Below are 26,080 nucleotides of genomic sequence, written 5' to 3'. Positions count from 1 at the left end.
TGGATTACATTCAGTCCAACCAGGACTAAACTGCACAGGCTGGGTAAACAAATAGGCGTGGGAGTAGCTTGCTTATTGCGGCGGTTACTACCCCTAACCATTTAGGCTTGATACTTCACATTGATGCAGCTCCAGCACTGCTCTCTACATCTCGGGCGGGAATGGAAGGAAATTAGAACCAAAAAGTTACCAATAAGGGCCCTGACCTCAGCGGTCAGAATAACAGATAAGTATGAGAAAAATAAGTACGAAAGCTTGCTGGGCAGACTGGATGGGCCATTTGGTTTTCTTCTGCCATCATTTCTATGTTTCTATGTTATGAGTATTTTCCTAAACCCAGAGGGCTTACAATCAAAGAGGGAGATTTATCAAACTACGATAGAGCTATAATGCGCATTAAACAGTGTATATCTCACACAATATAGCCCTATTGCAATGATATCATGTGAATTTGAGTCATAAACTTGCCCCTATTACATTGAGCTGCTTTGTATGGCATATACATGCATGAATTTTGCAAATCCATGTAAAGTAGCTCATGCATACGTAATCCTATGTAAATAAAATAACATGCCTGACTTAAAATAATGTGGCTAACAAAATTCTATCTACACCTTTTTCTAAAATGATAATTTACTATGAGAGCACCAAGACCCTAATGCAGGTCCTGATGCTCCTGCAATAAATCTAAAGGGCCATTTAGCCCTATACTGCAGTCCCCTGAAAGAAGTAAAACAGTCACCAAGGGGCATATTAGAACCTGCCCACTCCAGCACCACAAATCGAGGTGGCTCCTTCCCAAAAAAGTAAACATTTGTTAGCCAGTGTCATGCAACTATGACCCCTACCCACTTCCAGAAGTACTGACACCCTCCCAAATAGTGATACCCCTTTCCATAAAAATTCTAGGCCAGTAGGGCCCATCCTTAAAAATCTCCCCACTCCCATTTATCGATATAACTCAGTGGCGCCTTATGGTCCTCTTATTCCGGACTTCCTCAGTTCTCCCCCCATACCCCTATAACCTTAAAATTGTCCATTTTACAAATGTTGAGAGTCCAGGGCACCCCCTATACCTGGGTCCAGTCAGCGCCATTTTCTAAAATGGTGCCGACCAGACTTTGCCCGTGTTATGTAACAGGAACAAGGTCCGGGAATTGGACCATGGCCATGTGGTTTTGGTCCAGGTCCCAGAAACTTGCCCCGTCATATGACAAAGTCCCTCATGAGAGGCTTCTAAGAACTAAAAAGTCATGGGATAGGAGGCAATGTTCTTTCACGGCTTGTAAACTGGTTAAAAGAAAGGAAACAGAGTAGATTAAATAGTCAGTTTTCTCAGGGGAAAAAGGTAAACAGTGGAGTGCCTCAGGGATCTGTACTTGAAACTGTGCTTTTCAATATATTTAGAAATGATCTGGAAAGAAATACGACGAGTGAGATGATCAAATTTGCAGATGATACTAAATTATTCAGAGTAGTAAAATCACAAGCGGATTGTGATAAATTGAGGGAGAACCTTGTGAGACTGGAAAATTGGGCGTCCAAATGGCAGATGAAATTTAATGTGGATAAGTGCAAGGTGATGCATATAGGGAAAAATAACCCATGCTGTAGTTACACGATGTTAGATTCCATATTAGAAGTTACCACCCAGGAAAGAGATCTAGGCATCATAGTGGATAACACATTGAAATCGTTGCTCAAATGTTGAGATGGTCAAAAAAGCAAATAGAATGTTGGGAATTATTAGGAAGGGAAAGGTGAATAAAACAGAAAATGTCATAATGTTTCTGTATATCTCCATGGTGAGACCATATGTTGAGTACTGTGTGCAATTCTGGTTTATATTTCTTGAACGCTGTTCTTTTAGCCTTTATTTTGTCAGCCACCTCCTTTGAGAACCAAATAGATTTCATTTTTCTTTTGCTTTTCTTTACTTTTCTAACATATAGATTAGTTGCCTTGGTAATTGCTCCTTTTAGTTTGGTCCATTGTTGTTCCACATCTCTCATGTTCTCCCAGCCTTCTAGTTCTTCCTCCAGGTACTTCCCCATTTCATCAAAGTCTGTGTTTTTGAACTGCAAAACTCAGGTCTTTGTGCTTCTTCTATGTACCCTTTGTGTTATATGAAACCATAGGGGCAGATTTTATGTTAAAACATTTTTACTGAATTGAAACACATAGGTAAACAAACAGGAATCAGAGACATATTATTTCTTATATATCCCCAATTATCCCAGTTATATCTGTAGTCATACTTAGCTGTCATTGGAAACAGAAATCCCCCCACTCCCGTCCCCTAACCCCCCAACATAACCTTCCGCCTCCATAGAACAGAAAATCCAATGACGTCCACAAGTAAAGAGTGTACAGGGTCCGAAGCCCTAATTAGTCATTCAATATCAGACTGCATGCCCGATGTGGTAGGGCCTGTAAGTGTCCATTCCAAACCTGAATAAAGCGACGGCGTTGCTGTGGACAGGTCTTGGAAGCCAAATTAGCCATTTGCATCATGAGATGTAGATGAATGCGCCACATCCAAAAGGAGGGGGAGGCAGAATCTCTCCAGGTGATGAGAACGACTTTCTTCCCAACCGCAAAGGCTTTTCTCAGAAACCCATGGATGCTATGACCTCGAACAAGCGGGCGAGGAATACAGTCAAATAAAATCATATATGGAGATAAAGGAAGATTAATCCCTAATAACCACCTTAGATAACCCACAATGCTCCCCCAGAACTTATGAATGCCCGGGCAGGCCCAGAAAACATGAGAGAGGGTCCCTGTGGGAGATTGGCATCATGGGCAAGATGCAGTGGGTGTCAGCTGGGCGCGAAAGGCTATTTGCGGAGTTATATATGCCCGACGAAGCAGCTTGAATTGCATCTCCCTATAGTACATGGCGCTGGTACCTTTAGTCAAATTTGTCATACAAGCCTTAAAAACTGCTACCGGCACCTGAAACACTCCATCCCTATTCCATCGTTCCACTGAAATTTGGTAAGAATCTGTCGCTAGCCCTTTGATCAGCCTCTGATAATACAGAGAGAGACGGCACACGTGGGCTGTCAAGCATGAAAAAACTTACAATGTTTTGAAGATGAGATGGTAGTTTTTGAGAAGATGGAATGGAGGTGACATAGTGTCGGAGTTGCAGGTAACTGAATATGTGAACCCCAGAGAGCCCATATATATATTGTAGCTCTGCAAAAGAGAACATCAGCCCTGAAGTATCAAACATATGGCCTTTAGCTCGCCAGTCTCTAAATACTCGAGATTGGGAGCCTGGTGAAAATTCTGGATTACCAATAATGGGTGCCAAAAATGCACAAAATGTGGTTAATCCCAGCTGCCGAGTGAAAAAGCGCCATGCATGACGAATTGGCGCTATTAACGGATCCTGACATAAATCGCTAGAAAGCGCCTTACCCGGGCATATAAGTACATAATGTAAGTCTAGTGGGGCTACTAAGGTATGTTCCACCACGAGGGCCACAAAATGTGGATCCTGTGAGATCCAATCTCGAGTTATGCGCAGGTTAGCAGCAATATTGTACCGAAGCAGATCTGGGACCCCCATACCACCCAAACCCCATTTCAATTTAAGCCAGCTCAACAGGATTCGAGCCTTCTTACCCTGCCACAAAAATGTACAGAGTAGTTTGTCAACCGTCCCCAGGTCAGTTTTGGTGAGAAGAAGTGGGAAGTTCTGCAGCACATAGAGCCACTTAGGCAGGAGAGTCATTTTGAATAAATTAATGCGGACCCCAAGAGAGATGGGGAGGTCTCGCCACTGGTTTAACTTGTCCTTCATCAAATTTATTAATCGAGGAATATTTAAAGAGTGAATACTTTTCACATCAGTAGAAAGAAAAACCCCCAAATATTTGAGAGAGTCTGTTGCCCATTGTAAGGGAAAACTTCCCCGACCATTGTTCTCTAAGAGTGGATGGGTAGGCCAGAGCTTCTGATTTGTCCCAGTTGATTCTCAGACCTGAGAACGAACCGAAAACTTGAAATAAATCCAAAAGTGCCGACAGAGACTTCTCCGGGGAGGTAAGAAAAACCAATACATCGTCTGCAAAAGCAGAATATTTAAAAATCTCTTTCTTCATCTGGGAGTAAAACTGCACCCCCCCCCCCCCCCCCCGAATGTTTGGGGATGCCTGCAGCGCCAAGAGCAGGGGTTCCATAGTTAACAAAAATAATAGAGGAGAAAGTGGGCAGCCTTGGCGGGTACCTCGCATCACTGAAAAAGGGGAAGATAGCATCCCATTCACCGAAATGGAAGCCATGGGGACATGATAAAGTAATTGAATAACTTGAAAAAAAAAACCTTGGAATCCCATAGAGGTGAGCAGCTGAAACATAAAACTCCATTCAACCTGATCAAATGCTTTTTCGACGTCCAGGCTCACCACCAAGAATGGAATATCCGAACGCCTGCATAACGCCATCGCCGCGGCCACCCACCTGAGATTAGTCAAAGCGTAATGCTTTTTGACAAAACCCACTTGACTTGCCTGAATCAAAGTTAGCAGAATGTTCCCCAAACGATCCGCCATAATTTTGGCCAAAAGTATATGATCGACATTCAGCAGTGAGATAGGGCGGAAGGCATCAATGGATCCTTACCCGGCTTTGGGATTAGTGTTACATGGGCTATATTACCATGATGGGGAAATGAGCCCTGGTCTATCAGGTTGTGAAACACCAGAGGGAGAAGGTTACTAATAGGGTCCACCAGACATTTAAAGAATTCAGAGCTGAAGCCATCAGGCCCAGGCGTTTTTAGCTTTTTGGCTTGGTGAATGGCTGTCCGAACCTCCTCCACCGTGATAGGTTCATTCAACCAACGCTGTTGTGCTACAGTAATTGAGGGAAGATGAAACTTGGTACAAAATTCACTCCAATTGTCCTGATTCCATCCCTCAGACTGATATAAGGAGGTATAATATTCCTGAAAAGTAGTTAGAATGTCAGGCGTGCTATTAACTATCTGGCCCCTGGAGGTCTGGATTGCTGGAATAGAACGTGAACCCTTAGCAGATTTGACCAAATTGGCTAGCATTTTCCCCGTCTTATTCCCAAACTGATATAACTTGAATTGGTAATATAGGACACTCTTTTTCCCTCTCTGATGGAGAAGAGAATTCATCGCCGTTTGCAGGGCGATATAGGTTGCTCGATGTTGAGGGGACGGCAAAGCCACGAGGGCCCGTTTGACTTTTTGTAATTGTGTACTTAGAAGTAAAAGCCTCTTATCTAGGGACTTTCTCCAATGGGCAACATAGGAAATTATGTCTCCCCGTAGTACTGTCTTAGCAGTCTGCCAAAATAGAACGGGGTCATTACTATGTTGCGCATTGAGTGCTGCAAAATCTTCCTACCTCTCCCGGATGAAGGCCTGAAAGGAGCTATCCTCCGCTAAAAAATAAGCTCGGCGTGCGCAAGGGGTAGGTTTTCGGGTGTTACGCACGTATCTTACACACGTAACCCTTTGAAAATCTACCCCATACCATTTGATGATCACTGGTGCTGAGGTCGGTGCCCACCTGGACATCAGAGACATTATCTCCATTAGTGAGCACTAAATTGAGTATAACTCCCTCTCTCATGGATTCCATTACCATTTGTTTGAACAAAGCCCCTTGCAGGGCATCTACTATTTCTCTACTATTGTTAGTTTCTGCAGAAGGGATTCTCCAGTCTACATCCGGCAGATTAAAGTTTCCAAATTTTATTTTTACTTCAAAAGACTATACTTTGAGTGTCTTTTTTCATGTATTATAAATACATAATTTTAAATTATGTGTAGAGAAGGCCAGGCACAAAGCTGTAAGATTCACTTAGGGTGCCTAATACCCTTGCACTGACCCTAATTAGAAAAAGAACATAAATTAATTGTTTAAAAAAAAAAACAGAAGAAGGGGCCAGCACAGTAATTGTTCAAATAGGGCAGCAAAAAAGCTAGCACTGGCCCTGAACAGCAGCGCCCTGTGATGATGCACTAGAGGGGTTCCCATCTCTCCCTAGTGAGAAGAGACCCCACCCAGTGGTGAGTGGAAGGGAGGGGGTTGAGTGATTGAGAAGGAAGGGAAGAGGGTGAGTAACTGAGAGGGAAAGTATGGGGTGAGTGGCTGAAGGACTGAGAGTGAAGGGAAGTATGGGGTGAGTGGCTAAGAGTGAAGGGAAGAGGGGGTGAGTGAGCAAGAGGAAAGGCGAATAAAGAAGTGGAAGAGAGGAGTAAGAAGAAGAGAGGATAGAAGGGCTTTATGTGTCTATGAGAGAGAGGAGAAAGTTTGTATGTTGCCTGCTCCCCTCTACCTCCTCTCCACTAATCCATGCCAATCTCAGGGTGACTGAAAATCAAAAGTTCCCAGGTATTACTTCAAAATGTTTCTCGCAGTGAAAGATCTTTGTGTGGCTGTTACTGAGGTGACACTAGAATTTGAATTTTCTTTGATATGGTGAGTTGGTGTGGGCTGTCTCTTGGAGAGTGCATCCCTTTTGAGTACCTTAACAGAGATGGTGGTGTGGTGGTGGTGTTGGGGCATCTCATCCTGTCCTACCCCTCGCCTCAGGCAGCAGATTGCTATGAGCTGTTTCTAACTACCAGCATCAGTTACCAATACTGCTCCTGCTCTGGGCTGCCAACACTCTGAACTATCACACACAGCCTGACATCCTCATCATAGGCCGGCTCAATGTCACATGTGTTAGCATGTCAAAGGAGACATTTTGTGCCTAGCCTTTATTGACAATGTCAGGCTGGGGAGTCAGCTCAGAGAGCTGGTCACATTGCAGGAGCAAATTTTCTGATGCACCACCAGCTTCAGCAGTCACCATACACCCCTATAGCCAAGTGCACTTGTATCCTGAGAGAAGTGTTACACTTTGTATGTTTTCTCCCTTCTTTGTATCCTGCCTTGGCAATATCACACTTCTTACTGTGTTTCTGTTACCCCCCTGGGATAAAGAAGTGTGGCTGCCATGTTAATTCACTTGAATGCATGAAAATAATTGTTAACAAACAAAACCAAAAAATATATAAGGTGATTCCTTTGTAGTGGACTAACTTAATACTTCCCTTAACTAGCTTTTGGGAGCTGACACTCTCTTCTTGAGTCTCTCTGAGTTTCTTCTTACTTCTTTGTTTCCATGGTTCCCATAGCATGCAACAGCCTCATCTAAGGGCCAACATCCTGCAGACCAGATATGCATTCCTGGGGAGAGTGAAGTGCTGTCCTCTACTGAAGGGGCAGTTGTGTGTGCTGTCTTCTCTTGTGCTTTGCACCTGCTGCTTTTTGTGTTGTGTGTGTGAGTCCATTTTTCTCTTTTAATCTTTACTAGACATGCTCATGCTTTACCACCAGGCATAGTGGCAAGACAAGAGGCCCTTCTGAAGGTGGAAGCAGGATCTACAGCATTTTCTTCCCCCAAAGGGGCACCAGAATTAGGCAAACTTCCCTTCCCTAATTTAAAAAATGTATATTTGTAATTAAAGATTGTTTAAAATGTTTGATAACTTCTGAGTTTTATATATAAATGAATAGGTTAGTAATGTGTGATGTAAATAAGTGAATGATTAGTGTGGATGCACATGTGGCAGTATAGATATGTAAAAGTGAATGTAAGAAGGATGTATGAGTATTGGGATGGGGTAAGAAGAACATGTGTGGCTAGTGAGTGCTTTGGGATGTTTTCAGTCAGCTATGATTCAACAGATAAATGGAAGGCACCCCCAGCACAGATGTGTGGGCATTGCGAGTAACTGGACCTCCCAGGGATGCAACGCCTGCTGCATCCCTGGGAGCGTCACCCGGGCCCGGCCTACTTGCAGGCATGAGGGAGAGGGGATCCTCTTCTCATTTCCCGGCGGTGGCCGGCAATAGCGCCGGCCGCATGCATAGGTACGCCTGCAGCGCCAGCCTTCGGGGGCTTCGGGGGCAGTGCTGATGTCTTTGCGCCCCCAGGTTGGCCCAGCGGCGGGTGCGACGATGTCACAAGAATGTGCCCCAATGCTGGGCCACTCAATTGGGCGGGGAAATGACGCAGTGACATCCGCTGCGGGGAGGAACCGGCAGGAGATTTAAAACCTGCCACCTCCCTCTCATCCGGCCTCTTCTTCCTTGGCCCGGCCTGGCACAGAGTGGCACAAGTTAAAAAAAAAAATGTTATAAAGAATAAAGGAAATTGGCATTTATTTAAAAAAAACAAAAAAAAACAACAACATTATTTTCTGGACCTCTAGGGCAGCAGACACAGTGTGCCATGCGCTGAATTGCACCCCAAACCTGCACTTTGCCCCTTTCTCGATTTCATGCAGTCCTGCCCTTTACATGCTCCCCCCCAAAAAAAAACATTTTGCTATTAGCTAGGAGCTATTAATACAGTGAAATCCAGCACTCTGAGTTAGAGGTGCTACCAATGTTTGTCACGGATGTCCCTGAGGTCCAACTCCTCAGCTGTGATTCAGCAGACCCCAGAATAGTGCGCTGCAGAGGCTTTAGGCACCTCCATCATCAAGGTGCCAATCGGATCGGGACCTACAGGTCCCCTTCCCATGGCCCTCCCGTCTGCTGGAGCTTCTGACTGACAGGGAGGAGGTAGGGCATCAGGCCACCTCAGAGAGTGACGGTGGGCGCGATAAGGTCTAGGAGAGGTGGCACAAAGAGGAAACAGGTATGGATGGGCAAGTGGAACCCAGGTGGTTCTGTGCAGAAAAAGGGCTATGGAAGAAAAGAGCAAGCAAGTGCCAGTAGCAATCTCGGTGTGTTCAACACAGAGATGCCATGGCCCGGAGCTGAGGAGTCCAAAGAGCAAGTGGGCCTTTCGACTGAATTGGTTGTGCCTCCCACCCTGCACCAATACCCGCTGCAGCTGCGCTACAGATCTGCATCATGTTCAGCCTTATGCTCATCTTCTGAGAATTTCCATGGAAGTCCCGCCCCTTGGCGCACGGGCTATTGAAGTCCCATTGAGTATTTCTACCCCAAAAGGGATCTGGATGCCCCTATGCATTATTGGAGGAACAGGCCATTTGAATGGGACTCCAGGTCCATGAGTGAGAGATGGCCTGCCTACCCCTCCTAAGCATATAGATCACCCCCACTCCTATTGGAATTATTCACCATTCCCCGATAGTGGTGGGGAATCGGCATAGTGCAACTAATACCGTCTTGGTCGCAACAAGTGTAGGAAGGGGTATAGGGAGCACGGGGAGGGGCCCCTGCGATGCTTCCACCAAGCTCGTACCTATCGACAGGTGAGAAGGCATGCAGTCAATGTTGCTGTTCTTCATCTGAGCGCTCAGTCGGATCCCATGGCAGCAATGTGGATGCCAGAACTTAGACACCGAAACCCCCAAACGGTACCCACAATACAGCGCCGCAGCTAACCGAGGAGCTCTGCTTCATCGAGCGCAGATAGGGATTTGCAGGGAGAGTGCAGGGGAAGGGACAGATGCAAGCAGGCAAGACGTAGGCAGTCAACATCTTCCCTAAGCTCTGGGTCTTCCAGCACTCTCCGCTTCCTTGGCATCTTCGTGTTCTTCCTCGGTGGTGAGCAAGGCAGGCCGCGATGAGGTTGCATGGCCTACAGAACTCCCTGATGGGGAACACGTACTGTGGGAATTGGTGCCCAAGAATCTTAGGCATTGTATAAGGCACAGGCATTATATTGACCTATTTCAATTGCTGGTGGGGCATAGGAAGTGGGGAAGACCAAGCGAGAATGAAAGAAGGGGTTGGAATCAGCCAAGAATGCACAGAGGGAAATTGTGAACTGGGTGCGGGCATTTGCCAGAATGGCTTCCATGGTCGTGCGTGCAGAGCCCTCCACTGTGTAGCCTTTGCTCACGTATGTCGCCACCATCTTGGTGCCCTTGCAAGGAGCACAGCGGGTTCACATGGCTGAACTACAATGAAGCCTTTCAGGAAAGAATGGCCAGAAAGCCCACTAGGTCTTGGGGAAGACAGGATGTTGGCCTCTGGCTTATGGAAATGACCCTGCACACTCCCAATGCCAAACCGGGAGCTTGGCCCTTTTGCAGTGAACAGGCACGAAGTGCACAAGCCAAGCACCTGCAAATCCCCAATGACACGTGCTGGAGATTTAACCGGGGAGCCTATTCCAACGCAGATTGCAGGTACAAGCACGTCTGCAATCGATGCGCAGCACCGCACCAGGGGAACAAATGCCCATATAAAGATAAGTAAAGGGCGGGTTCTGTCTATCGCCCCTACCTTGTTAAGTGGCAGGCCATGCTCCCATAGTTAGCATGCTACCCAGACAGGATCGGGGTGAATACTCTGCAGATTGCTTTCCGAGACAGTTTTCTCATCCCCCAAACAGGTCAGCCGCAAACCGCCAGGGTCATTACTGCCCCTTCTGCGTGCAATTTGGCCTGTGTCAACAGGGAGAAACTCGAGAAGCAGGTTCATCTGGGGCAGATAACTAGTCCATTCACCGAGCCCCTGTTGGACCTTCTTGTCCTGTCTCCCTTAGCAGTCATACCAAAGAAGGAGCCAGGAAAGTACAGGTTGATACACAATCTTTCCCATCAGGTGGGGAATTCCGTAAATGACCATATCCCCTTAGAGTTCTGCTCTGTACAGTATTCATCCTTTGACACAGCATTAGAGTTGCTGCGGTCATGCGGACAGGGTGCTCTGATGGCAAAGGCGGATATAGAGTCTGCATTTTGGCTGCTCCCTGTTTACCCAAGCAGTTTCCCGCTGCTTGGTTTCACCTTTGAAGGGAGCTTCTATTGTGACAAGTGGTCTGCCAATGGGATGCTCAATCTTCTGTGCCTACTTTGAAACATTTAGCACCTTCCTTCTCCTGGGCTACTGCTGAGGCCACCGGGCTAGCATCTCTGGTCCATTACCTTGATGATTTCCTGTTCATAGGAAAAAGGTACACAGCCGAATTCGGCAGGTTGTTCAACACGTTCCACAGTTTGGCGCAGAGATTTGGCTTCCCATTGACAGCAGACAAGTCACAAGGCCTGGTAATGGTCTTTACATTCCTGGGAATCAATCTCAATTCCACATGCATGGAATCAAGACTCCCCAGCAACAAGCTGGTGAGGCTGGCTGATATGGTGGCAGTCACCATGTGAAGTAAGAAAGTCACATTGAGGCATTTGAGGTCCCTCATAGGCAGTTTGACCTTTGCAATGCGAGTTATTTCCATGCGCAGGATCCGTTCCATGGTGGGCCTAGTATGTGACCACCACCATCTGTGTATAGGCAAGGCAATCAAAGAAGACCTATCCTTGTGGTCTAAATTCCTCAGGGATTTCAATGGTGTCTTAGTGTGGCTTCCCAGGCCAATTAGCAGTGACGACCTTCAGTTGTAGTCTGATGCATCAGAAGGCACCAGCTTCAGCTTGTACTTCAAAGGCGCCTGGTGTGCAGCGCTATGGCAAGACCATTGGGCAATGACTGGCTTAACCAGGAATATCACATTTCTTGAGCTAGTCCAATTGTAGTTGCCCTGCACATCTGAGGTGATGTCCTTAGTTGCCAATGGGGGTTTTATGGTGTGACAACACAGCAGTAGTACAGTCGATAAACAAGCAGACCTCCAAGTGCCTCCTGTGTCAAAGCTGCTGTGGGAGTTCGTATTAATCTGCTTGTGAATGAGCACTGTGCCACAGTTGAAGCACATTCCTGGTATGCATAATGAGATTGCTGATTCTCTGTTCAGGAAGCTGGTGCCACAAGCGGAGCTGATTGGCAGAGAGGTTCCATAGCAGCTATGGTCCTTTGGAAATGAAAGGCATACGAGATGCTGGGAAGATCGCTCGATCCATTCACCTGGAATGCGTATAGAAGGCGTTCCTCACTGCGGTTGGTCCGGTTGCCGGGTTCCTGAGAACCTACTAATTAGCTATATCGTGCATACCAAGCAGCGTGGGGTATACAGGAACATGGTCAAGGTCATGGGCATTCTTTGCAAAGCTGGAAACTGGATGAGCAGAGCAGTACTTCACAGTAAAAAGTAATACTGGACTGAGCAAAAGAGTCTGTACCGTGACATGACACACAGAGGCCATCAACCCATGACCTGCTGATGTCACTGTGGAGCGTCATGCCCTCAGTAGTGTCGAGCAAGTTTGAGACTGCACTCTTTCGAGTCACGTTTGCACTCACATTCTTTAGTGCCATGTATGATAGAGAGTTCACTGTGCCATCACAGAAGGCATCTCAGATGCGTGGCTTGTTGCGGGAGGACATCAGCGTCTCGAATGGCATGCTATGCTTGACATTGAAGCATTCAAAGACTGACCAAGAAGCCTGTGGTCAAGTCATTACTCTGGCAGCAGTCAAGGGTCTATTAACATGTCTGGTGGTGGCTGTGAAATCATACTTGGCTTTACGCCCAAGAAAGTTAATGAAAGTTAAAAAAAAAAAACCAAAAAAAAACATATCACATATCACTGAAAGTTAAAGAAGGCTACGCCAAACTTATGGTCCTCAGGAGGCTAAAACTCTTATTAACCCAAACACACTTTCGAACAGTTCTGCAGGCTCTTATATTCGGTAGCTCAGATTACTGGAACACACTATTTCTGGGATTACCGTATTCAATTATAAGACCACTCCAAATATTACAAAATTCCGCTGCAAGAATACTTACTGGTAAAAGTAAAAGAGATCACATCACGCAAACACTTGCCGAATTACAGTGGCTGCCAATAGAACAAAGGGTACAATTTAAAACACTTGCACTATTCACAAACTAATTAATGAAGAAAAAGCTGATTGGTTAAACACAGCGCTACGCTTACATGTCCCCCAGAGAAATCTCAGATTGGCCAATAAAGCCCTTCTAACCATCCCTTCGGTCAGGACAGCAAGATTGACCCAAGTTAGAGAGTGAGCACTATCCTTAGCTGGACGAATATTGTGGAACACATTGCCCCTGGAAAAAAGATTACAGAGAGATTTAAAACTCTTCAAAAAAGTTTAAAAACATGGCTGTTCAAAAAAGCATTTTACAGTGAGAACGGAGAAGAAGAAATATGAACTAACAGGCAACTGAACACCAACACACAGCAAAAGTCACCTAGATGCGTATTTGCATATTTTATTATTTGATTTCTCACATACTTAACTACTAATGCTAGAGAAAGATAGTATTAAGTACTATACTTGTACGGTTACCCTATTAATCATATAAATGGGCAAGATCCATGTCACCTATCATATAGCCTGTATTATTCAAACATGTAACCAAAACTTTATTGGCACTTTTTAGAAAATATTACCCAAGCTGAACATTAAATATATGTGCCTATCTGTAAAGCGTTGTGATGGTGCATACTAAACGACAGTATAGAAAAGATTTTAAATAAATAAATAAGAGTGAATGGTCTGTTCTTACTGCACCAGGAGAAATCCCCTCTAAGCAGATACTAGTTATTACGATTCTGCTCAAGGCTAGGTCTAAAAGCAGACTCTCACCCAGCCTGCTTGCTCTCCCAACGCCATCTCCTGCGCTCTGTGGAGGTCAAAGCTGCCGTCATTCTGCCTGCATGGCCTGGAGGCCACCGACATCACTGTTCCTCTGCAACAGGCAGGGCTGCCGCGGCCGTGCTTCCACGTGGCCAGAAGGCCACTGTTGTCCTCCTTTTTTGCGGCTCAGAGGCTGCCGCACGTTTTCTTCCATCCATGCGGCATGGAGCCGCCCCCAGCCTCCTTTTCTGCGGAAGGAAGCCACCTCTTACGCTGGGCCCTGTTCTGCAGCCTAGTGTCACCTCCAGCTTCCTTCTTCGCAGCAGAGATGCCGCTCTCCAGGGTCCTGCCTCCTTAGGCGCACGGCCATGCCTCCTCCAGCCTGTTAAAGGACCCGCGTAGGGCGTCTTCCCGCGGCCCCTCCTGAGGATGTCATCCAGGCATTTCCTCTTCTGCCCTATAAAAGGGTCCTTTGCCAGTCCATCTGCACCTTCGCAAAGAGCTGCCTGCTCCTGGAGTTTCTGCTGTTCCAGCTCTTCATCCAGGAGACTCCAACGTCTATCCTTGCTTCTTCAAGGCACTCTGTTTCTTCATGGGAATTCTCTTGTCTTCATCTGTGGTTCCTGATCCTTTGCCTGCATCTTCGTTCCATGTCCTGGTCTCTCATCGGTTCCTGTGTCCGCGTCTGTCCTGCCTTCAGATGTCCTCGTCTTCAGATATCCTTGTCTTCAGATATCCCTGATATGCTGCCATACAGCAGATGGGCCAATGGACGTCCAGGGCCATTCGCATTATAGATCAGGTGTGATGACAGCTCCTCTGTGCTTGCAGCGTCCTGGGTGTATCCAAGACTTAAGTTTCATTTCACTTGCAGCTGCCATCCGTCGCCGTTCTGCGTGGATTGTGGGCTCCTCATTCATCAACCATGTGCATAGATGGGCTGTGAGAGGGAAATTCAGCCTCGACCTGGGGTTGACTGACCAAGGCTGGACTATCGAATGGCTGGGTCAGAGGGGCATGCATTGGCACCAGTTCTGGCCTATGCTGCAAACAGAGAGAACTTGCCTCACACTACCGCTCACTGTTGAACATGATTTGGGATGAGTTGAGCCACATCATCACAGCATGGCCATCTTCCAGAATTTGCTGGTCAGAAATCATACCCCAGCGGAGGCTGTTGGGATTGGGATGGTGGGGGAGATACCTCATCAAATTCAACAGGCAGATAGCTAAGGCGCTGCAGCGCCATGGTGGTCATCACCTGAGGCATGTGTGGGTAGGTCTACATTGCGCAGAACTATACACTCCGGACGGAGCACATTTATCTGACATAGCAAACGATCTGTTTCTGAAGCCTTGCAGAGGGTATTCACAGGTGTAATGCAGGGGCCTTAGTCATTTGGTATGGGGGGGAGAATGTCTTGAGGGGCTGAGGGTTTATTCTCAGCCCACACACAATGGGATCCAGATGGTGGTGGTGACTGAGTCCTGGAAGATTAATATAACGATGAATGCTGCATATGAGGCTGATAGGCACTGATAGAGGGGCCTAGGGGCTGCCTCTTGATGATGGCTGTTGAAGATGCATGTCAGGCATGGGGAGTGGGTCTTGATGATTTTTGATGGCCTGGCACATTTGCGAGGGGCCCCAGTGGGGCCTGCTGCGTGACGGCCAGATGGGGTCCCTCTAGCAGCGGCACTCTGCTGCTAGATGGGGGGCCCGCAGGGAAAGCGACCTCCCTCTCGCCCCCCTTCATATTCCACTAGGGCGGTAGGGGACAGAGTCCTCGGCACCGCCCCTGCAGTTAGTAATAGGACTCGCCAGCAAGTTTAGATTCCCCTTGTTAGGATCATCTAATAAACGGCTACGGCCAATTTGCATCACAGTGATGACTGAGGTTTTTCATTCTGTCTGTGTGCAATTACGGGGTGGATGACCCAGCTGGGCGGGGGTGGGATAGAACCCAGGATGTTGGGGCTGCCTGGTTACGTCACCAAGTGTAGGGTTGGTTTTAGTGCTGGTGGCACCCTGTGTAAGCAGCAGGAACAGTAAGCTCTGTGACTAGGGGAAGTCTCTCCCCACACCATCAGAATGTTATGAGCAGCAGTGCCCTTGAAGTGATGGTGTCATATTAATCCTGGCTGGGATAGGGTCCTCTCAGAACACTGCAACAGTTCCTCTTTAAAGCCACTGTACTGCCCCTGAAATGAGCAAGAATAAATATATTTTGGTAGAGATCTCAGGAAGACAAATAAAAATTGTGTTTCTGTTAGCGTTCACCCCGCCAGGGGGGCGGGGTGAGCGATCTGATATCGATCAGCTCCTCCCGAGGGGAGGAGTTGGCAATCTGATAGGCTTGGCTCCGGTAGGAGGAGAGGTTAGCAATCTGTTAGTGCTCTGCTCCCCCAGAAGGGAGGAGTTGGCAAAGTATTATGCTTTGTTCCTGTAGAAAGAGGAGCCAGCAACCTATATGATCCTCATGGGGAGTAGGCTATCTGATATGGTCTTATGTGGGTTGGCTCCCATAGAGTGGCAGATGATGATACCGCTCTATTAGTTTAAGGAGTAACACTTAGTAGAAATAGTGAATCCCTGGGCTGATGGCAGATGACAGCGCCCTCAAGTGGAGATCCTGAGAGTTACCACCGGCTAGGCTGGAGTATTGAGACAAACACAGATAGTTCTTTATTAGACTGGAAGTAGAACCACCAGAGGTGACAGTAGTGAGCTGATGTGCCCAGCAGGGCTGAAGTCCCTCAGATAATGGAATTATGAGCTCTGAGTTGCTGAGCTGTAAGGAGAGACTATAGGTAGTGAGTAGACAAGGTATGCTGAACATATAACCAGTGGTAGATGATACGCTCATACTTGTAGATATCTGTAATGTCTTCTTATGCAACAGAGAGTCTTCAGTATTCAGGAACAGGAGCCGCAGGCATATACTGGTTCCTATAGGCAGTCTGAAATAGAACTCACAATAACTGTGTATGGGATGGCTTCTGGAACAGGAGGCTAGGAGAGATTTAGGAATGAAGGCCCTCGTGGAGCGAGTACTGGTTCCTATCTGTTAATCTGTAAGAGTAATCCATAAGATATAGGTATGCAATATCTTCTGAGGAAGAAGAGAGTCTGAGAAAGGTATTAGGAACATAGGCCCTCGTGGAGCGAGTACCGGTTCCTAATTGCAATGGTAACTCACGATCTCCATACCTGCGATAACGTCTTAGACTGAAGGGAGTCTTAGAGATTAGGAACATGGGCCTTCTTGGAGCGAGTACCAGTTCCTGTCTGTAATAGGGCTCACTGTGTTCACATCTGCAATCGCCTCCAGGCAATAGGAGTCTTCTGAGTATTCGGGAACATAGACCCTCGAGGGGCGAGTACCGGAACCTGTCCAACAATCTGAAATCAAGAAGAGAAAGAGCGGGGCCCCCGAGGAGTGGGTACCCCTAGGTGAGTCTGTAGAGGCAGAGCAGTGGAGAAAGGATTCCCCGAGAGTTGCGAGGAAGGGGTTCCTACCCTTTTCCTTGCTAATGCGAATTGAATTAGCAATCATAGACCTTTTATGTTGGAAGCGGATGACGTCACTACGGGGGGATGCCCCCGAGGTTCGCACCCTTGCTAGTTCAAAGTCTGGAGCGCGCGCGCCCATAGGTCATCAGGAACATGGCGGATCCATAGCATCAGGCCAGCCCGGGGATTCCAGGAAGAAAATGGCGAAGAGAAGCTGCGGCCACATCTGTCCGTCAGACCTGAAGGGAGTCGCCACAAGGTAGAGAGGGTGGAGCGAGGGTGAGAATAGGCACGAACGCAACAGTATCTAGGTGGTTGGACTAAGAAAGGCAGAGATGAGTGGTTTAGAGACTAAAGATAGACTCTGACTCCTGCACACATAAAATATTTTTATCTGTGCCCTTCTAAATAACTTGAATATGTTATTTTTGTGTTAAGTAAGTTTTGAAGGTTTTTCAAACATATTAGATGGTGCCTGAATATTATTTCCCTTTTGTATAGTTGATATTTGGTTGGTATTTGCCAAGTGGAGGCCCAGCTTCTGGTGTTAAATAAAAACATAAATGCTTGGAAAATATATATCAAGTATCAAGTTTATATTAAATATATATAGTACATATCAGACTGTGGGCATGAGATGCAACTTTGCATAATGGAGGCATTTATGGGCACATTTTATTATTCCCTAGGAAAGAACACTGATTAAAATACAATCATATTTACTGTTCATTTGGGGTAGCACATGCTTTCCATGCTAAAATTGACATAATTCATCATTAATGATTGTTGAATTTCTTTATAGTACTGTGTATAATTTTCTAAACTATCATCTCTGTATGATAAGTTGCTGTTACAGCAGCTAGATCTACCCAGAAATATGATGAATCTCTAGTATTGCACAGAACAGTTGTATGGAACTTCTAGGCTTATGTTAAACTATTCCATCTACTGGGATGCAGATTTATTTAAATTAAGGCATTCTGTCAATGTTGCTAAGTCAAGATACCAACAGGGAGATTCGCATGGTTTCTCCAAGTTTATCCAGTCTTAAGGATCTATTTCTGAGCATCACATCCTATTAGATCTCTGCCATCCCCATTCCTTGGTTCTTTACCACCTCTGTTACAATCTTTCACAGGATATAACAAATCATAGGGTATGAAAATCCCCAAAAAGCTAAATATCAGGAAGTGCTCTGATCTTGTCAAATCCTTGCCAATAAAGTCATAGCTCACTGTGAATATACCAGAATCCTCCTGAGAGCTGTCTCAGCTCCCATCCATCATAACTGAGGCGGTCCACCTGCTCTAAAACTGCTCTCTCAGTTGTGATGACTGAGATGTGATAGATATGTGTTGTCATCTCCTTGAGGCTTTTTTTCCTTTTGGTGGAGTGGGAGAGACTTAGAGGTCAAAATGCATGTCTATACTAATTACGAATGAGAGTTGATTCTGAGATCAATGTTTGAGTTATTCCATGTCTGCCTTGAACTAGATTACTCACCATTCTATCATTATGATAGCTCTCTCTTTTTATATTTACTATATATCTTTTCCATGTGAATTTCAGCTGTTACATCTATCTACTGTACAAAACTGTTATTTGATGGCATACACATTCTGCCAATCATTTTCCTTAGTTTAGTATTGTTTGGTACACAGAAATGTACAGACATGTTTAATGATACCCTTTAACTTAAAAAACACCTGGCAGCAATTTGGGAGTATGGAAGTTAACATTTAAGATCAAATCTGAGTTTTGGTTGCGATCACCAGTTTAAAACTATATCATAACATTACAAATAGAACTCCTTTTAGCTTAGCATCAGCCATATAAGGACAAGATGATAGTCAATCACAGATTATTATGATATCTTCAGTGCTATATGTAACCTCCTTAATGAGCACATAAAATGTTGAGAGGCTCTGACATCCTTGGATTATTAAGGGTTAGGCTTTCAGGTGTGCGGGTTCAGCAATTCGGGTCATGCAGATGGTGACGTGGACCTGGGCTGAAGGCAGTTGGGTAGGTAACTCCTCGAGCTGGACAGGGAGAGCCCCTATTATAATCTTCCCTCTTTGAAATCTATCCTTCAACATCCCCATTTGGCTGGGTTGCAGATGACAGACCTATTAGTAAAAATTTGTAACTTATCATTAAAATCATCCATTGTACCTGAAGACTGGAGGATAGCAAATGTAACCCCAATATTTAAAAAGGGCTCCAGGGGCGATCCGGGAAACTACAGACCGGTTAGCCTGACTTCAGTGCCAGGAAAAATAGTGGAAAGTGTTCTAAACATCAAAATCACAGAACATATAGAAAGACATGGTTTAATGGAACAAAGTCAGCATGGCTTTACCCAGGGCAAGTCTTGCCTCACAAATCTGCTTCACTTTTTTGAAGGAGTTAATAAACATGTGGATAAAGGTGAACCGGTAGATATAGTATACTTGGATTTTCAGAAGGCGTTTGACATTGCTTTTTCTTGGCCTTCTCCCATTTGCATCAGAACTTAAGCATATAAAGAAAATGCAATGTGTTGTATATGCATTCATTGCATTGTTTATGGTGTTTGCTTTCCAAAGTGGAATATTTTAACTTAAACGTTGTTACATATATATACAGCATGCTGCTGTATTTTAATATAATGTTATGTTATGATTTTATTTCTGTATTACTATTATATTGATGGACTTAAAATGTAATTGGCTGCAAATTTTCTTGAAAAGATTTCCTTTTAATGCCCCATTCAGCCAGGAAAAGGCAAGCCCAGGAGAAAACCTTCCCTGGGGCCACTCCTGAGGCGCCAAAAACGGGCCCCATGGACGCTCACGTTCTTCGAGGAGCAGTTTCATTGGGATTGGAGGCGCGGGAGCAGGAAACAGAAGGAGAGGAGCTGAGTTTCCTGCCAGACTCCGAGACTACGCTATCCCTGATGTTGAGGGAGGCGCCAAGGAATCCAGCAATGCTGCGAGACCCGGAAGGTGACCCGGAAGCCCTGCAGGGAGTTTGCCACTGGGAGAAAGCAGCATGGAAGAACAGTCCGGTGGGCATGAAGCTATCCTTGGCAGCCCAGACAGAGGTGGATTGGAGTTGAGCCAATTGGGGAACACATCCACACCACAGCAGCTAAGTTTACATATTTCTTCTTATTGTCAACAAAGAATGGGACAAATAACTTTGGAATCTTTATGGGAAACTATGGTTGAGCTTGGGAACCTGATGATAAAACAAACTGAGCCACTTAGACTTAAAATTGACGATCATGAAGCTCGAATTAAATCTTTTGAAAATACAGTGAAAATTATCAATACACGAGTCTGAGAAGAAAGTATTGTTTGAATCTGTGAAACATAAGCAAGAACATATGATTAAAGATAATGTGGCTTTGCTAAATAAAATTGAGAATATGGAGAACTTGTTCTCCATTTCCCTAAGGTTTCTCACATAATACCAAGAGATATGTTTAATAAATATCTACAGGAAATATTGAAAGTGTCCTCAGATCAAATTCCACCTCTCACTCAAGCATTTTATGTTCCTGTGAGAGAGGATTTAAGAAAGGCATCTGGTGAGATTCCTGATCTCGTGAAGAAACCAGTTGAAGAAAAAAATGGAGCCGTAGCTTTGAACCTTATGGACTTTTTGGAAACATCAGATCAAACCCAAGCTGAATCAGCAACTCTGATAGTCAATTTTGCTCTGGAAATGGATAAGGAATGGATTTTGAAGTTATTTTTTAAACATCGTTCCGAAAAATGTAAGGGGATGCAAGTCAGGATTTTTCCAGACGTGTCCAAATCCACGCAGAAAAGGAGGAAGCCGTTTTTGATATTAAAACCCCAGGTTCTACAGATGGGTGCAACTTTTACATTAATTAAGCATCTGTAAGGGAATCTTAAGTTCAGAGATAAATCATTCCTTTTTTTCCTGCTATCCCAATTAACATAGTTTTGGTGTGACAATTCTTAAATATAGTGTGTTTAAGCACCCATGACTTAACCTCAACGTCTTGATAATGTCTGTGGTTGTTCCACCTCATAATACTTAGAGATAGCTCCTGCCGCTGCTAAGTTAAAATATAACATATGGTTATGATTTAAGATGACCATTTGGATCCTATATCGTGGACTTGAAATGCTTACATAACTTTCTGTAATTTCCTTTATCCTTTTCTTCATGTTAGTTACAAATGTATGCATGTGATTTATTGTCAAGAGAATTATCTTGATGTAATTGTTAAAAATTAATAAAGATTAAATTTAAAAAAAATGTAATTGGCCATTTCTGATATCTTGTCTTCTTGCATGCTGTTGTCTGAACAACAAATTTAAGTTATGGTGATTTTTATTCTCTAATGATATCTTTTAACAGCATGTAACACCAGTAGCAGTGTGGGGCTTTCTGGGTCAAGGACGGAAGAAGGAGACTGGAGTATAGGTTAGTTTAAAAAATAGTACTAGTTAGTTTTGTCTGATTGTTGTGTTGCCTATGCTTGCTAGTCTACTCTCAGTGCTCTACTCTAGTAGTAAGTAAATAATCAAAGAAATCTAGAGTGTGTCCATTGTTTGTGTGTGTGTGTCTGTGGTGTATATTGTGTCATCATCATTCATTATCATCGACATTTGCTATGGCAGAATAGACTTGGTTTGCATTGGCTTATTAAGGGGTATGTTCGTTGTATGTTTGTGTGTGTATGTGTGCACGCATGTGTGTGTTTGGTAATGCATCATGTTTTCATTATTGCTAGAATTACACTTATTTTATTATTGTATTACCTGTTAGGATATGTTTTATTTGGTGTGGTTCTATAGCTTAGGTTACATTGCAGATGGTTGCTGGATTGCTGTTATATATAGCTAATTGAGAATTATTTTTTCAATAGTTTGGAGAAAGATATATTACTAGTAGTAAATAATAAAATAAGTATTTTCTTCCTCCAAATCATTAATTCTATCTTATCTCTCTACTACTACTACTACTACTGTACTATGTTAGACTATTATGTGTACATTATTGATAGTCTATTCTAGATTAGATAGTAGTACACAAACAATAGTATATAATTTAATTGTATTTATTATAATGAATATTAAATTAATAATAGATTCCTTGCTGCTGCTTTTGAGACATTAATGTTATCCTTCTTTTAACTGTGTATTTTTGTCTTACTAATTTTTTCCTTTATCTGAACAGAAGAATCAGTGATGACACTGACAACCAGTGGCACCAGCACCACCCAGCAAACTGGTAAACTCAGCAGTACAGATGAGGACAGCTCTATTTCTTCTCTTCCCCCACCAAGAACAATCAAGGCATTGGTCCTGGCCTCCAGGCAACACTGTATCAATCTGCAGGATCAGTTGCAGCTGATTCAAATAGTCTGCTGCAGCTGTTCCTGCAGGCAATCCAGCCTGTGAAAATCAGTTTGGATAGCCTGGAGTTGAAATTGCAGGGCATGAAGGCCACCCTATCACCCATTTCAAGTGCGGTAGAGTGGATTTCCAATGCCCTTGCACCCTCAACTCCATGTCCTCAAAATATGGAATGACCAGGACAAATGCCTTATCTTGGAGCTCCCCTCCCCCACTTATATATCCATCTTCCTCCCTTTCACTTCCATTTGTTGATACATTTTTTTTTAATGTTATTTTTATATATATTATTTATTGTTAAAAATTTATTTTACACTGAAATATGATTATGATGCAATATTGTATGCATGTTTTCTTTTGATGTTTTAAATTTGGAAAATGTTAAAAATATATGTATGTTATTTTAATAAGAAAAATGTTTTATTTATTATATTATTTGCAATGTTATTTTTATTTGTTGCTTCTAAAATAAAAACAAAGTTGACATTTAAAAATGTTTTAATTTTCCTATAATGTAATATTGATGTTTTTAAGGTGCACTGCCACTACTGCTCTCTGGCCTCTAACTATCGGAGAAACAACATGGTCATGCTGCTGGCAATTATTAATTCCCCCAGCTAAAAGTTTACTAGTTAATTATATATCAGGCTAACTTTAGGACAGCCTGACCAGAGTTAGCCACATAAGTTAATCGGTTAACTCATGATATTGAAGATGGTAGCCAGTTAATTTTTCCAGTTAACTCTGTTCATCCCTAGAACACCTCCTGTCCACCCCTGGGACACCCCCAACTAAGCACTGAGTGTCTCATTCCCTAGTTAACTTATCACAGGTGTCTGTCTAAATGGCCTTGTGAATATATTAACGAATCATGACCAAAAATCATTTGAAAATTCTAGTACACTAACAGGTGTTACGATTCTGCTCACTGGTCCCAACCGTGAGCAACCTCTCGCGGCCCAGAGGCCACCAACACCACTGTTCCCTGTGACCTAGGTGCCACCGCCGAGACCTGCTTCTCCTCGCAGTGTGGAGTCGGCGACATGCTGCCCCGACTGTGGCCCAAGTGCTGCTACCATTACCACTGTCCTTCATGCAGTAGGAGCACCACTGTTGTTCCTCCCTTGCAGCCCGGAGGCCGCTGATGCCACCTCTCCCGGCATGGCAGGGAAGCCACTGCTGCCTCCTCCTTTGCAGCATGGAGCTGCCTAAGTTCCAGCCTCATCTTCATGGCCTGTTTCCGCCAGCATTGTCTTCTGCTCCATTATCTTCATGGCAAGGATGCCGCTGCCACTATTCTTGGCCCTGGCTTTCCCTTAGGCGCATCGCGGCACCTCTCCTGTATTTAAAGGGCCCACGGTGGGAAAAGCCCCACGGCCCTGTTTGATGATGTCACTTCTTCATCGACTCTTCAGCCCTATAAAAGGGCTCTTCACCAGTCCCTCATTGCCTTCGCAAGGAGCTTGCCTGCTCCTGGATTTTTTGTCTCATCTCTTGTTTCAGGAGGCTCCGAGGTCCATCTTCACTTCTTCAAGGTCCTTTGTTCTTCGTGGGAGCTACCTTGTCTTTGTTCTGTTTTCCTGGTCTCTCAATGGATCCTGTGTCCTCGTCTTTCTCATGTCCTGGTGTTCCAGTTCCTCTGTTCCTGTTTTTGGATGTTCCAGTTCTTCGGTTCCTGTCTTCGGATGTCCCAGCCTTCTTCGGTTCCTGTGTCCAATTGATCCTGATCCTCTAGTTTCTGGTTCCGGGTATCCCAGCCTTGTCTCTCCCACCTGGATTTTGCCTCCAGATGACCATCCTGTTGGGACTGTCACTGCTCGACATCTCCACTCCACCTACCTTACCTCTTTGGCGACTCCCTCTTTGGTTGATGGAAGTTTGGCTACTGTGGTGTCATTTTGCCAACCTCCTCCGGCATCCCCGGACTGGCTAGATGCTGCCTTCTGCCATGTTCTCCTGAGGCCTAGGGCGCACGTGCGGAGCGTGCCACGACTCAAGTACCAGCTGTGGCACGAACCTCAGGGGCATCCCCCCTGAGAAGACATCATAATCGCCAGATATTTAAGGTCTCTTGTTTTGCTAGCTAATCGAGTTAGCAAAGGGTTTCCTACCTAGCTGCCTCCAGGTATCACTGCGGATGGGATTCGATCTCGGCATACCTTGCTACTCTGCCTCCTCGGACTTTACCAGGGGTACCCGCTCCTCGGGGGCCTCGCTCTCTCTTGCTTTTCAGGTCGCAGTCTGGAACTGGTACTCATTCCTCGAGGGCCCACGTTCCCGGACCTGCTGATGATGAGATTGACATAAGCTTTTCTAATACATATGGATATCCCCGTAAATTTATTGGAAAAGCTTATCTACGGGCAAAATTGTCTCATAGAGAATGGTTGTTTTTACCTCGACCCAATGAAGATTCTGCTATTTCAACGTGCATTTTACCATTTTCACCGGAAGCCAAGATCATAAAGAAAGCAATTTTTAAATACTGGCATGTTCTACAAATACATAATGTTTTTCGGTCTTTTCCATGGATTACTTTCTCCCGTGCTAGAAAATTAAGAGATCGATTAGTACATTCTGATTTTTCTTCTCTACCTGATACCATACATACATACAAATTCAGGTTCTCATTGACCATGCCAGTCCTGTTCAGTGTGTACCAACTCTATGACAGTTGATGAAAAGTGGAGACTACACATCCGTTTCAGGGAGTGGAGGCACTGTCATTTGAATAGAGCCCACGAGACTGTGACTTTTTCAGAGCATTTAAGAGTTGTTCCCATCACGGATTGGTTTAAATGAGATTGATTTCTAAGCTTGATGCTTCATTAATGGTCCCAAGTTTCAATGAGAGTCTAAGCCCCTGAGGCAGCCGTCACATGGATGGTGAAACTCGGCCTGAGTCAGGCAAAAAAAAAAAAACATCTCCACTGCAATAAAGATTGAAAAAGACTTGGGCATCTAATCCTTTTGTGTTTTCCTAACAGCTTTTTTAGATCGCCTACCTTGTTTTCTGGGCACATTGGTTGGTAGGCAGGAAAGGAAGTAGTGTGCTACTTTGGTAAGGTCGGGCCAAACTAAAACCTTGTGTGCCCAATATGCCAAGGGATCTGTGTCCAAGTTCTCAATTGGCTCAGACAGGTAATGCTTGACTGACATTTTAGAAAGCTTCTCCTGAGAGCAGTGTTCATCATTTACACTTCTGTTGCCAACTGCTGAGGTTGTCGCCTTTGACATGGGAGGCATTTCATCAAAGATAGGTCAAGATTGGTGGTGTCTTATGGGAGGATCATTGACAATACCTTTTCAACTGTTATAATCAACTTATTTTTCCAGCATTGTAGTTCAGTACAATATTGCCTTTCATACATGGGTCACACGTAATAGCTAACATATAGCTATCCTGCTAGGTGAGAAGTTTAAACCTTTTAACAACCTGTTCCTTTAAACATTTAATACCTCCTTTGTCAAATTCTGCTGTTGCAGAAATTCCTCTAATTCCTGATAGTGTGCTACAGGGATGACACAACTCAAAATGGCCATAGCTAAACTCATTGCATCAGTATATTCCTTGAAAGCCTTGAGGACATGCACTATCTGTGCAATGTTTGTCCAGTCCTGACATCCAAGAGGACCTTCCAAACCAATTTCAGAGGCCAGAGCCAAATCATGAAGAGGTGTCTACTGTTCAGACAACCTCTGCAACATAAAAGTAGAATTCC

General features: G+C 44.7%; 1 long non-coding RNA gene across 1 annotated transcript in view; it reads left to right on the top strand.

The window, feature by feature from the left end:
• LOC115080944 overlaps positions 1-22,580 on the top strand; it is an 84,395-nt gene extending 61,815 nt beyond the window's left edge. The window contains exons 2-3 of the long non-coding RNA XR_003853707.1: positions 21,358-21,423; positions 22,180-22,580. This is a non-coding gene — a long non-coding RNA (uncharacterized LOC115080944). The remainder of the gene's footprint in view (positions 1-21,357; positions 21,424-22,179) is intronic.
• Positions 22,581-26,080: the final 3,500 nt, after the last annotated feature.

Source organism: Rhinatrema bivittatum, chromosome 1, assembly GCF_901001135.1.
Source record: "Rhinatrema bivittatum chromosome 1, aRhiBiv1.1, whole genome shotgun sequence".
In the NCBI taxonomy this organism is placed as follows: Eukaryota; Metazoa; Chordata; class Amphibia; order Gymnophiona; family Rhinatrematidae; genus Rhinatrema; species Rhinatrema bivittatum.
Note: the sequence above shows the minus strand (reverse complement) of the source record. Positions and strands in the feature narration are given on the sequence as shown.